This window comes from Triturus cristatus, chromosome 6 (genome assembly GCF_964204655.1).
Source record: "Triturus cristatus chromosome 6, aTriCri1.1, whole genome shotgun sequence".
NCBI lineage: Eukaryota > Metazoa > Chordata > Amphibia > Caudata > Salamandridae > Triturus > Triturus cristatus.
This window is the reverse complement of record NC_140589.1, coordinates 1,179,795,977-1,179,809,331: the sequence shown is the minus strand read 5'-3', so window position 1 is coordinate 1,179,809,331 and position 13,355 is coordinate 1,179,795,977.

Below are 13,355 nucleotides of genomic sequence, written 5' to 3'. Positions count from 1 at the left end.
AATCCCCTTTCCCTGACTTAGAAGCAAGGGTCCCTATTTGGTCAAAGGTACCTACCTCTGCCAACTAGAGACCCCCAGTTCTAACAGTTTCTAACATACTAAAGCAATCTCGGAAGCCCACGTATGTTGCGGAGCTGTCGGGCAGGGATAACTCCCATATAGTGGGCACAGTGGGTATCTTAAGAGAAGTGCTTGCATATTATAAAGCACTGTACTCCACTGGAGCGAACGAGCAACCAGGGGCCTTCACAGACTTTCTTGATGAGGTAACCATGGTGGGATGGAAAAAGCTCATCAAGAGTTTCTCGCAGAACCTGTCTGTGTAGAGGAGGTGACTGATGCCATCGATGAGTTGAATGGCTCCAAGGCTCCGGGACTAGATGGTACACCAGCTGTTTTTATAAAAAGTACAAGGATGTCCTTGCGCCCTATTTAATCGATGTATATCAGGAGGCCATGGACACTGGGATGCTTCCACCTAGCCTTAGGGAGGCGGTTATATTATAACTCCCAAAGCCGGGTAAGGACCCATTGCGGTGTGGGTCATACAGACCCCTGTCGCTCCTAACCTTTGATAAAAAAGGATTTAGCCAAAATGTTGGCCACAAGGCTGGCACTCATAATCGAAAAATTGGTTTCTCCTGCACAGTCTGGATTCATCCTCCATAGGTCAACTGCACTAAATCTACGTACCTTATTAGTGACACTGCATAGAATAGATCCCCTAGTCCCAGCAGCTGCTGTGCTACTAGACGCCAAAAAGGGATTTGATTCGCTCGAATGGCCCTTTCTCTACGCTACAATGGGCAGGCTTGGAATGCCAGACCAGTTCTTGGCGATTGTGAGACTGCTGTATACGCAACCCACAGTGCGTATTCGACTTAACGGAACTCTATCGCCTGTATTTCTCCTTGAATGCAGACCCCGTCAGGGGTGTCTTCTGTCCCCCTTATTGTTTGTGCTGGCTTTGATCCGTTGGTGCGACACTTACTGGAGCGCCATAACAATAGGGGTTTACAATTTAACAGTGTCCCATTGCTACTCACACTCTATGCAGATGACATTATACTCTATGTCCGTCGCCCAGATGATAACCTGACGCCACTGTTGTCTGAGGTCACCAGTCATGACAGTCTATCGGGGTTGTCTATTAATTTGGAAAAATCAGAGGTATTCCCATTGACTGTGGCGCACTGTCGTAAAGTGTGTGCTTACCCTCTAGCCTGGAGTGAGGACTCCGTTAAGTATCTCGGGACTCAGATCCATAGAGAAAAAGATCTAATCCTACAACTAAAGTACGGTCCGGTGCTTGAACGATTAGGGCAGAACATAGAGAGGTGGTTGACCTTACCCCTATCCATGGCGGGGAGAATAGCAATCATCAAAATGGTGGTCCTCCCAAAGTCTTCTGTATCTGTTTCATAACATCTTGATCCCACTGTGCAACGGCGTCTTCTCCACCCTTCGTACCTTGCTGATACGGTTGGTGTGAGGCGGCAAACAACCCAGCATTACCTGGGATGCTCTCATGCTACCATATGAGAGGGGTGGTTTTGGGGTGCCAAATTTTCACGTTTGCTACCTGGTGGCGCAGGCAAGCTTTGCTCACCATTGGTATCATGCAGACATACGAATTCCCTACCACTAGCTGGGGGCTGACATGGCCCTCCCTGCGCCCCTCGGATCTTTGCTGCCAGTTGGATACCCGAGGGATCCGAAGGATATCCAAACATTGTCCACAACTAGTTGGGCATGGCACAAGTTAGTTAAAATCACAGGCTTACGGATTTTGTATTCGTCTGCATTGCCAGTGGCTGGCAACGGATGGATCCCCATCCTGCAGGAAGCGATAGTGAAGCGCACACTTGCCAAATTTCATTTGGTGACCTTCGGTGATCTTTTCCCAAAAGGACATGTATTCTACCGTACAGAGGACCCCCGTTTTTGAGACGCAACTGTTATGGATCATTTCATACTCTATAGGGTGCATGGGGCTTTGAAAGTCACTATATACAGCTACCCGCTGGAACCACCTCAGTTCCCACTACTGACTAGTATCATTAAAGATGGGGATGGCACACATCTGGTGACTAGACTATATAAGGTTACAGTGGCACTGTTGGCCCACCCCCGAGATGCGGGAATATGTACGGCTTGGGAGCGTAATCTTGGGCACCCCATTACCAACACACAGAGGGGCCGGTGCTGTACGCAAATTCATCGAGTCTCTCCAAATCACAGGCATAATCTCTTTTTGGAGGGCATACAAATCACCAAGTGCGTTACACGTTATTGACCCATCTAGATCGCATCTATGTCTGAAATGTCATTCTCCTAATGCAGACTTCACACATCTCACATGGACATGCGTTAAGGTGGGCAGGTTTTGGTCAGATGATTCTGTGGCTATTTCCAAAATGATAGACTTTGCAGTCACGCTCACGCCTTTAATGGCACACCTTGGGTACACACATGACCTTTCCAGATCCAAGCGGTGATTTGTTGCTATTGCGCTGCTTATTGCTAAGCATGAAGTGGCAATAAACTGGGGTAGTAGGTGTACACCAATGATTAAGTCATGGCTGAGCAGTATGTCGTACTGTAGCACCACCAGTGACATCTATGCACAACTACAGCCGCCCACGGCGGGACCCTCAGATATATGGCAGCCACTACCCCTGTATTTCCGGGACATATCAGATGCCACAGGAACACCAGTAAGTTCACAACCCATGAACGCAGTGGATTCAGAGAGGGATGTGGTACAGCGCCCGTTGTAAATGTCTGTAAATGTGATACCTACCTGCTGCACCATGAAATATAATTGACCTTGTATTGTCTGTACGTACCTGCATGTTGTATAGCATCCTATATGTGAATTCACGTATGCTGCACTGTAGCTACTGTTATTCTTTTATAAAATCAATAAACAAAGTTTAAAAAAAAAAAGTTTACCATCATTGTGGAGAAGCAATTTAGAGAGAGCTGGTGTACAACCTTACTGAAGATCATACATACAAATGCTTCCCCTCCTTCTATTTGCACTTCTCAAGCACTGTCACTTTCATCTTGCACTATTAAGGACAATAGTGAAACAGGCTATTGACTCTCGTGTGCATGTCTCTGAATCATGGCACTAGTTTGATCTTGATAGTATATAGTATTTTAAGACACGCTCTGAAAGTGTTCTTTTGCTGATGCACTTGTCTTTTATTTGTTTTTATATTTGCTATTTGCTCTTTGTTTATTATGTAAAGGTTTTAATTAACTGCATCATGATTGATAAATACATAAATACATAGCCACAGAACACTTTGTTCATTTTAGTTGGGTCTCTGATCCCGTCTGTGCATCCACTTAAGCTGCCACCACTGCACTCAGGATCACAGTTCCTATGCTTATTTTTATACACTTTAATCTCTGATACAGTCAAATGTACCTTATCTGGCCATTGTGAATGGGGCAGTAGCCATCCTGAGACTGTATGGTTGCCATGGGATATGAAAGCAGAATCCCCCCCGAGTCACTTCACCCGGCACTCTGCAGCTCACTCCCATGATGGAGGAGTGCAAACTCTGCTTCTCTGAAGCAGCATCTCACCTGGCGAGGACTTCCCTGTAATTTCCTGAGGCCAGGATAGTAGGATTCAGCACCACATGCTTTGACCACCATAAACCATTATAATTCTCTAGAAGGTGATAATGGGCTAACCAAGAGTGTGCACTGGGGGGTGAAGATCACGAGCTGTGGTAGCCTTTTAGGTTCAGCATGAGCAGCTTCATATTGTCATTTTAATTTTTGCTTGTTTATGGACATGTATTAGACCTGGCATCTTTTGGTGTGGTTTTCCCTGACCTTTTGCTTTTCGACTTCAGTTTCAGCACACAGTCAAAACAGGGTTTTTGCTTTTTCACTGCTGACAAGTGCTAAAGTGCACGTGTGCTCTGTGTCTAAAATGCAATGGCATTTGGTTTTTTCATGATTGTCACATTTGATTTACTTGACTGATAGGTCCCTAGTACAGTGTACTACATGTGCCCAGGACCTGTAAATCAAATGCTACTATTGGGCCTGCAGCATTAATTGTGCCACCCACACAAGTAGCCCTTCAAACATGTCTCAGGCCTGCCACTGCAGAGTCTGTGTGTGCAGTTTTAAACTGCCATTTCGACCTGGCAAGTTCACCTACTTGCCAGGCCCAAACCTTCCCTTTTATTACATGTACGTCACCCCTAAGATAGGCCCTAGGTAGCCCCATGGGAAGGGTGCAGTGTATTTAAAAGGTAGAAAATGTACTTTTGAGTTTTACATGTCCTGGTAGCGGAAAACTGCAAAATTCATTTTTCACTACTGCAAAACCTATCTCTCCCATAGGTTAGCATTGGAGCTGCCTTGTAGCATTTTACAAGTGTAACTTCCAATTGGTAAAAGATAGAGGAATAAGTTAGGTGATTCTGGACTCACAATTTAAAACACATCTTTTAGTGAAGTTGGGTTTTAATTGCAAGTCTGAAAATCCCACTTTTAGATGGTTAAACACAACTGGGAGGACTGGGGCTAGAAAAAGGTCCAGCATACGTGCCCCTGTGTCAGGCTTACAAGACAACAAATATGCAGTTCCTTAAGGGTCTAGGTCTAACAGGAGGGGGTGCTCCTTTTAGGAGCAAGGACCTTCACACACCCCAAGGGTTGTCATGCTTCATCATCGGGCTGCTCCTCGCTGGGCCCTACGAGGGGGCTCTCTGCTTGAGTTCTTTTGTTTTTGCTGAGAAGTGTGAGATGTAGTGGAGGATGTAGTGGCTAAGTGTGAGTAGATGTGGGGAATGTGTGTACTTATAAAAACAACAAAAGGAATCAAAAATGCTCTTTATTCACTAGGTTCCTATGTTATTATAAAAAACAAAAGTGAAGGCAAAAAGTGAAAATAATTACCCACTCCAGCCCTAGTTAATGTATATGAAATAAATAGGGGTCAACATGTTTCATGTCTATTATTGTCCAAAGGATCATGGCAATTCAGCAGGTCCAAAGATTCCTTATCTACTCATGTAGGATGGTAACTTTGTGCATGTAGATAATGCCATACCTTAAATCAGTGTTATAGATATAGTATAGCTTTTGGGGGAGACCTATAGAGAAGAAAAAACAATAAGGAGATGAAACAATGCCACCTGGCAATTCTAGTTATCAATCAGGGTATGTAAGAAATGGCTTTTCACTACAATAATTAACAACCACAAAATCAACCAACAGCACAAACATGAAGATTATCTTTATCCAAGAAACATTCATGATTTAAAGAATATTGACAGCAAATTGCATTTGTCACCCTTGCGTATGCCCACCTGATACAGCTACAAACCGGCAAAACACCCTAATATAACGTGAGTAGGACTTACCTAATCACAAAGTATGGCCAGAACAGACGCTCACTGGCGTACTGACGATCCTGTGGATAGGGATCAAATGAAGACACAGGTGAGCTACGGTCCCACAATGAGAGGTACTACTTGAAGGACAGGAGAGGAAAATGGAAAAAGAGGCACATGGCTCCAGGCCGAGGTGTGGGGTTTGGTGGCCCATCTTGAGTAAAAAGGGAGTGCTGGCTCACAAGTTTAGAGAGCTCCCAACCGGCGTGTGGAGAGTTGTGGCCCATTGTGGAGGGGTAGCCGTTGGCGCATAGGTTTAAAGAATTCCCGACCGGGGCGCGGAGAGATGCGGCCTGCAGTGTCCGCCAGCGATGACTCCTCCACGATGGCCGCAACTCTCCAGGTTGGGAGCTCTGTAAACTTGAGTGCCAGAGTTCCCTTTTCACTCAAGGCTGGCCACCAAACCCTGCACCTTGACCTAGAACCATGTGCCCCTTTTTCCATTCTCCTCGCCTGTTCTTTAAGTAGGACCACTCATCGTGCAACAGTAGCTCAACTTTATCTTCATTTGATTCCTATCCACAGGACCGTCAGTACGCCAGAGAGCATCTGTTCTGGCCCATACGATTGAGGCCCCTTGACTTTATAATTAGGTAAGTCCTACTCACTGTATTTTAGAACGTTTTGCCAATCTCTGTTTGGCGCTTTACCAGGTAGGCATGTGCAAGGGTGACATGTGATTTGCTGACAATATTCTTTAAATCACCAATGCTTCTATGATAAAGATAATCTGCATGTGTGTGCTGTCAGCTCCTATTGTGTTTTTTAATTGATGTGGTGAAAAGCCATATCTTTCATACCTTGGTTTATGACTAGTATTGCCAGATGGCATTGTGAGTGCGTAATAATAATCTTTATTTGGTTTAAAAATATACCATAAAAGATCCAAATTCACACAGTTTGTACGTATTCCATATCAGTTAATTAAACGGACATTCTCCAGACCCAAGCATGTCAAAGGTTTAAACTGTGTTCCAATCAGGGGAGTTTATCATAGAACAATTGTTTCAAATTACTAAAAACTAAAAAACACCCTCAGATACGACCAGTGGTGTGGAGGCCATATTCTAACATTCCAAAAGATAAACATAGAGGATATAATAAAAATACTATACATATTAAAATGCAGTTAAAGTGCAGAGGGTAAAATATGCTTGACATTCTATAACGTGGACCTAAGTTCGCAAGTACCATACGATTCTCCAGAATACAGCAGATTCAATCAATGTCATGAGCAATAGACCATCCGATTGCGTTTGCAAAAGTTAGCTATACATTACATACTTAGAAAGATGCATGAAAAGAAAAAGAAAGAAAAAAAACACATGCAATATGAAGTGGAGTTTGTTGTGCTTGGAACTAACTACCATAGACCCGTTTATTAAAAGTCCATTCATTCCCTGAGTATGATGCAATCTTGGAGCCTATACATCTATAAAGTGTGAGAGCTATGAACAAAACTTTCTTTTTTTTTTTATATATTTTATTAGGACATCAAAAATGGAAAATACAATGTGACATATACTGACATAAAGAAAAAGAAAGCATCATATCCAATGACCAACATTTTTTTAAATTTTTACCCCCCCACCCAGGTGGATCCCACAAGAAGAAAAAAAAAGGAAATTGACACCAGCACAAAAATGGGGGTACTCCTGTCATAGTAACAATTCACCCTTTTTTAACCATTTGGTTAAAGATCCCCAGATCATTTCCCTATTTGCCCTAGCCCTCCTTCCCCTTCTCCTAAACACAGAAATCTCCCAATAATAAACAAATAATAATTTACTGAACCAAACATGTATCGAAGGAGGATTCGGATCAAGCCACGCCGTGGCCAAACAAAGCCGCAATACAGCCATTGCTATATATACCATTTTCCGATCGGCTTCCTCCATTTCTTGATTGGAAATCCCTAACATGATGACCTGGGGGTTCAGTGGGACCCGATATCCCAATATAAGTTCTAACCACTGTTCGATTTTTGCCATCAATTGAAACAGGCTGGAACAAGTGGCAAACATATGCGTGCTATCTGCAGCCAGCAATCCACAGTGAGGACAATGTATCCCCGAGGTCCCCCCCCATCAGTAAATACGCGCCGGGGTTATAAATAAGTTACACCAAGTCTTGTAACATTGTACCTGTAGATTTGCAGAAATGCAAGCCGTTTGACTAAACAAAAGAGAGTCTTCACATTCACCCTGCCCTGCTTCTAAAATCATTTGCCATCTATCAAAATGTTTGGCTAAATCGTCACCTATCTTCTCATTTACCAATTTATATAAAGAGGATGTTGTAGATTGACCCCCATCATTAATCAAGTCAAGTAGAGGGATTCGATCCCAAATAACAAGTCTTTTAATGAGGTTGTCCCTTATCTGTGGGTATTTAAAAAAATATTTGTTCTTGATCCTGAATCTCTCTTTGATAGCCTCAAAAGTAATTATTTCCGCATTGGATATAAGATCCCCTATACACTGAATACCTTTATCCGTCCAATTTTTAAAATATACATCTCAGAATATTTCCGGAAGTAAAATATTGTTTGCTAGGGGGGAACATAAATGTAGCCGTCCAATCCCAAACTTCTTTCTAACAGCTGTCCAGACCCAATAATACATTTGGAAATTGGGAACGGACCACCCTCCCCTGTCTCTAGGAAGAGTCATATCTAAGCGCCCTTCTTGGGCGTTGCCCAGCCCATAAAAACCATGAGACTAATTGGTCTAGCTTCTGAAACCAAATTTTGTTTATATCCAAAGGAATTGCTCTGAGGCAATATAGAATTTTGGGCAGAAATATCATTTTAACCACATTGCTTCTACCAATTAATGTCAAATGTAAATTGTTCATTCTTCGGCAGTCTAATTTGATTTTTTGTAATAGTGGTTTCAAATTGATGTCAACAATTTCTTCGGGTTTGGAGCTAATTTCTATGCCAAAATATCTGGCACTTGCTACTATCCGCTGATCCACTAATGTAGCTTTATCATTAATAACAATTTGAGTTTTACCATCATTTAAATGATAGCCAGAAATCTTACCAAATTGCGATGTTAGAATGTTTATTTCAGCTATAGCCGGATGGGAAGCAACTGTTATAATGGCTAGGTCATCCGCGTAACCCAGAATGTTATCGTCTCCCCCTATAGCATGGACAGGTTGGATTATTTGGTCTTCCTGGATCTTCCTAATTAAAGGGTCAATGTAAATGGCAAATAGCAAGGGAGAACAGGGGGAACCTTGTCTCGTTCCTCGTATTATGTTGATTACTCCCGACTGTGCTCCCATCAAAGCAATTTGCGCAATTGGATCTTTATACATACTTTGGATTGCTCTTATAAATCCTTCCCCTATACCATAATGCATCATAACGGCCCATAAAAAAGGCCAGGAGACCCTATCGAATGCCTTTTCTGCATCTAGCAGAATTAGGGCCATAGGGTCTCCTGTAACCTTAGTGTAATTGAACAATGTTATTGTCGGGCGGATATGGTTGATAGTTTCCCAACCTGGCACAAAGCCGTTTTGCTGGGGAGATACCATTTTTTTGATAACTGACGCAAATCTATTTGCAAAAATCTTGGAATAGATTTTTATATCACTATTTATCAAAGTGATGAGCCGATATGCCCCTGGATCAATCACTACTTTCCCTTTCTTTAAAAAAATAACAATATTTGCAGTCCTCCAAGTGTCTGGAGGTATGTCTCCGCTCTGTACTAAGCGAAACATCTCAAGCATTGTTGTAGCCAGCTGTGTTCGAAAAATCTTATAAAATTCACCTGGTAAGAAATCTAGCCCAACAGCTTTACCTGATGGAAGTGAATCTATAGCACAAAGTATTTCTTCCAGATTAATCGGAGCATCCAACATATCCTGATCTGAAGAAGTCAATTGGCCCAATTCGACCTCCTTAAGATACCTTTGGATTTCAGCTTGTATTCTCACAATTATCACTTATATCCTTTAGATATTACTTCTGGTAAAATGTCTGAAAAGCCGAAAGAATTGCTCCTACATCTGTTACTAAACCATTATCTGGATCTACAATACCAGTAATCCGAGTTGATGCCTCTTTTTCTCTAGTCCGTGCAGCTAACATATGGCCCACCCTTTCATTGCTTTGATAAAGCTTAGACCGCCAGGCTAAATATCTACCCACGGATTTTGCAAATGAGATTTCCGTTATGGCAGATTTCGCTATTGTGATCCTAGTTTGTGCTATTTCGGCCTCCCCACCCTCCAATAATACCTTGACGAGATTAGTCTCAGCTTCCCCCAATACTTCATACAGCTCATGGATCTTACTCCTCTCCTTCTTCTGGGTCTCCCAACCAAACTACGTAGTCTCCCCCCCTAATCCCTGCTTTAAGGGTATCTCAAACATTCTGAACACCCGTACTCCCATATTCTCCTTTAAAAATCTAGTGATCCATATTGCCATATGCTCTATGTATGAGTTATCACTTAGCAAGGCCCTGTTGAAAGTTCAGCTGGTCACTTGTTTCTTACATTTAATGTTCACTTCAAGTACCAGAGGGTTATGGTCAGACATTACCCTGGGGAACTTAGTAATTTCACTGGCCAGCACCAGACATTGAGAGATAAAAAAGTAGTCTAATCTTGCATGTGTTCTGTGCGGAGCAGAAAAATAGTTAAACCCTGGGTCGTTGCCCTCTAGTTCTGCCCACATATCTACAAGCCCATGCAACTCCTTCAGTTGGGAAAGAGACTTAAGAACTTTCGGTTTCCGCCCTTGATATATTGTTTCGGGGTAATAGATACCGCACAGCCCAAATTAATATTTAAGTCACCACACAATATGATCGGGGATGGCCAACCCACCAGCTCTGAACTCCACCAATTTTACAGTTCGGGATCATGCAATACCGGTCCATAAACGGAACATAATGTGAACATACTGTTATCGATTGAACATTGTATAATTGCCCACCTGCCATATTTATCGGAGAAAGAGCGAGTAAAGTTGGCCATACCCCGTTGTGCTAATATAGCTACACCTTTAGTCTTAACCTCCTGCTTTGTCCATGCAATTAATTGAAACCCATCGAGCTCCATGATTTTATTTCTGCTAGCTTCAATGTGTGTTTCTTGGAGGCAGATAATATCTGCCTTCAAGATTCGAATATCTTCCTTTATCCTGCGCCTTTTTACCGGGTTGTTTAATCCACAAATATTAATGGAGGCTACCCTAATACACCCCATTTTTGATAGCGGACACATCTAAATACATTATATCCATAATTATCATGAAAAACACATCGAAACAATCCAAACCTACGTCACATGAAGCCCCCTTTTCCCCAAATAGGATCCACCTCCCTCGCCCCCACCCACCCCCCACACCCCTCAATAAGGCAAAAAAGGCCCTCAGACCCTTGTGATGTCTCCTGCGTTCCAGTGTGCGCCCCCTGTCACTCCCCAACCTGTCAAGAAAAAGCCAAAGAGAGGAGCCCAGCCCTGTTGAAGTTAAAAAACAACCCAAAAAGCAGTAATCACCAATATAGAAACCATATACCTCATTATTTTACCATCTTCCTCGTTTAAGAAGAAAAAAGGAGAAAAAACAAAAAAAAGAGAACCCCCAGAACTACCAAAGTCCGTCAACCACCAGTTAGCTCCTTTAGGTAGCTTTCCGCCTGAATCTCAGATGTAAATATGCTAACCCTCCCCTGATAAATAACTTTCAACCAAGCAGGGTTCATCAAGTACACTTCACATCCACGTTTTTGAAAGGGGCTGATCAGCTGATCTTCTCTCCACTGTTGTGTGACAGAAATCTGGCCGCACAAAAAATGTCTGCCTCTCAGCTGATTTCTTTGCATCCGGTCTTGCCTTCTCAAATATCGCCTGACGCAATAGAAAGTTCCCGAAAAAGATTAAAATTGCTCGAGGCTTTGGGTTAGAACCGGGATTACTTTTTGCCATTAGAGGGGATTCTGTGTACTCGCTGGATCTCTACTTCCCAATTCCAGTGTGATAATTCTGGCAAGGCAGATTTAAAGAGCTTTAGCACAAATCCTCATACATCATTCCCCTCCGCTTTCTCTTAAATATCCAGCAGATGTAGGTTATTTCTCCGCTGCCTATTTTCAGATTCTTCTAGTTTCCACAAAATGTCCATCATTCTAGTATCATTTGCCGTTGTTTTTAGCTCAGTGCTTTCCAAGCCAGCCTCCAATCCCACTACACGTTCCTCTAGGGCAGTGGTTCTTGCTACAACCTCTGAGCAGGCTTTTGTTGTTTTGCGAATAGCAACCTGAATTTTTTTAGTTGCAAGCTGTGCTCTTTTATGCTCCTGGTGAGCCTCTACTTTCCTTGCCTTAAGTGTTGCGTAAATTAAGCCAATTGAGGGAACCGGTTCAGGTTTACTATCCGGAACCCTAAGATCTTTCTCCTGAAATCCAGGCCCTGGCTCCCTGACAGCTGCCAGGTTAATAGTGGAATAGTCCCATTGAAGGTGCTCGCTAATATCTGAATGAGAACTTTTGTGCCGTGAACCCACAAGACTTTTCTTTCTAGATCTGCTAGATTGGTGAGTAGCCCTCCTTAAGGTATCTGCTGTTGTCAGGGGGCTATCGCTATCATTCCCAGAGGCATCAATATCCGTATTGTCAAGATCACTAGCATTATTAAGATCGGATTCTTCTGCCAGTGAAAAGAAGTTTTCTCCATCTGGAGTACCTGGCACCATATCCCCCAGTTCCTGCAACTCACCGACACACTCATTGAGGGCAAGAGTGGCAGTTACCTCTGCTCCCCCCTCCTGTGCTCTCCTGTTGGGTATTCCTTCTACCACCCCTGTTAGGGCGTTTAAAACCTCCGGGGCATTAGGTAGCTTACAAGTCTCTGCAATACTGAGGAAGCCCAACGTTGCAGTCCCTGTCACATCCAATACATTGTTGCAAGCAGTATTAGTAACAATGCCAGAGCCTGTACCATTGTTCGTCAAATTGCTTGATATTTTCTCCAACAACGGCTTACTCTGTTTCCCGCTTACCAGCTTGCCAGAGAACATCCCTGGGACTGTCTGAGTCTTTCCTCTACCGGCACCGTCTGAAAGATACCGTTCACTCCTGGGCGTCCCGTTTTTACTCCCCACGCTCTCCACTCTCTCCTGAGTGGGAGTGCGAGCTACTACAGTTTCTTTCAGAACCGGCAACTTTTTAGGCACTGCAGCCGCCTTAGAGCCGATCGCGCCCTCCTTTGGAGCAGCTCTCCGTGGAGGCATTCTATTTTGGCTCACACTCTCGCTCAGCTGCTTACTCCCGGCAAACCATGCCCGCCAGACCCTCAGGTACGTCCGGCTAACACCAAGCCTAGCTGCCCGTAGCCACAGGTTGTATAGTTCTTGCGAAATTATCATCCGGGATAGAAGAGATTGCAATTCTGTTTTCCTCCGTACTCCTCCGTACTCTCGATAGTCAGCTGGGCATTAACTCCGCAAAATACACATCAAGAAACCACAGCGGTTGGGGAGTGACACTCACACAGGTCACGCAGCCGCCATCCTGCCTTCGAAATTTATGAACAAAACTTTCTGAACTGTTAAGCGATAACTAGCAGGATATTGGGAATGGCAAATAGTTACTTTCCCACTAGCTTCTGTAAACTAACAGATGATGAAATGTACTTGTAAACGGTGTGACAAACCATGTCTGTTTGCAATAGCTGTAGATATAATAGTGCAGGTCTGCATTGCTTGATCGTCATTGATCTCAATAGTGGGACTAGCAAATTCTTCCTAATCCTTTTATATGGCTCGCAGAAAACTGCAGCTGCGAGTGAACAGGACACATTTTGAGGTCCTGATCACATCTAGATGTTGAGGGATAGACAACCAGTAGATGTGACAGTCCAAGGCGTAATCAGACTAGGTAATAACAATGGGAACTGGTG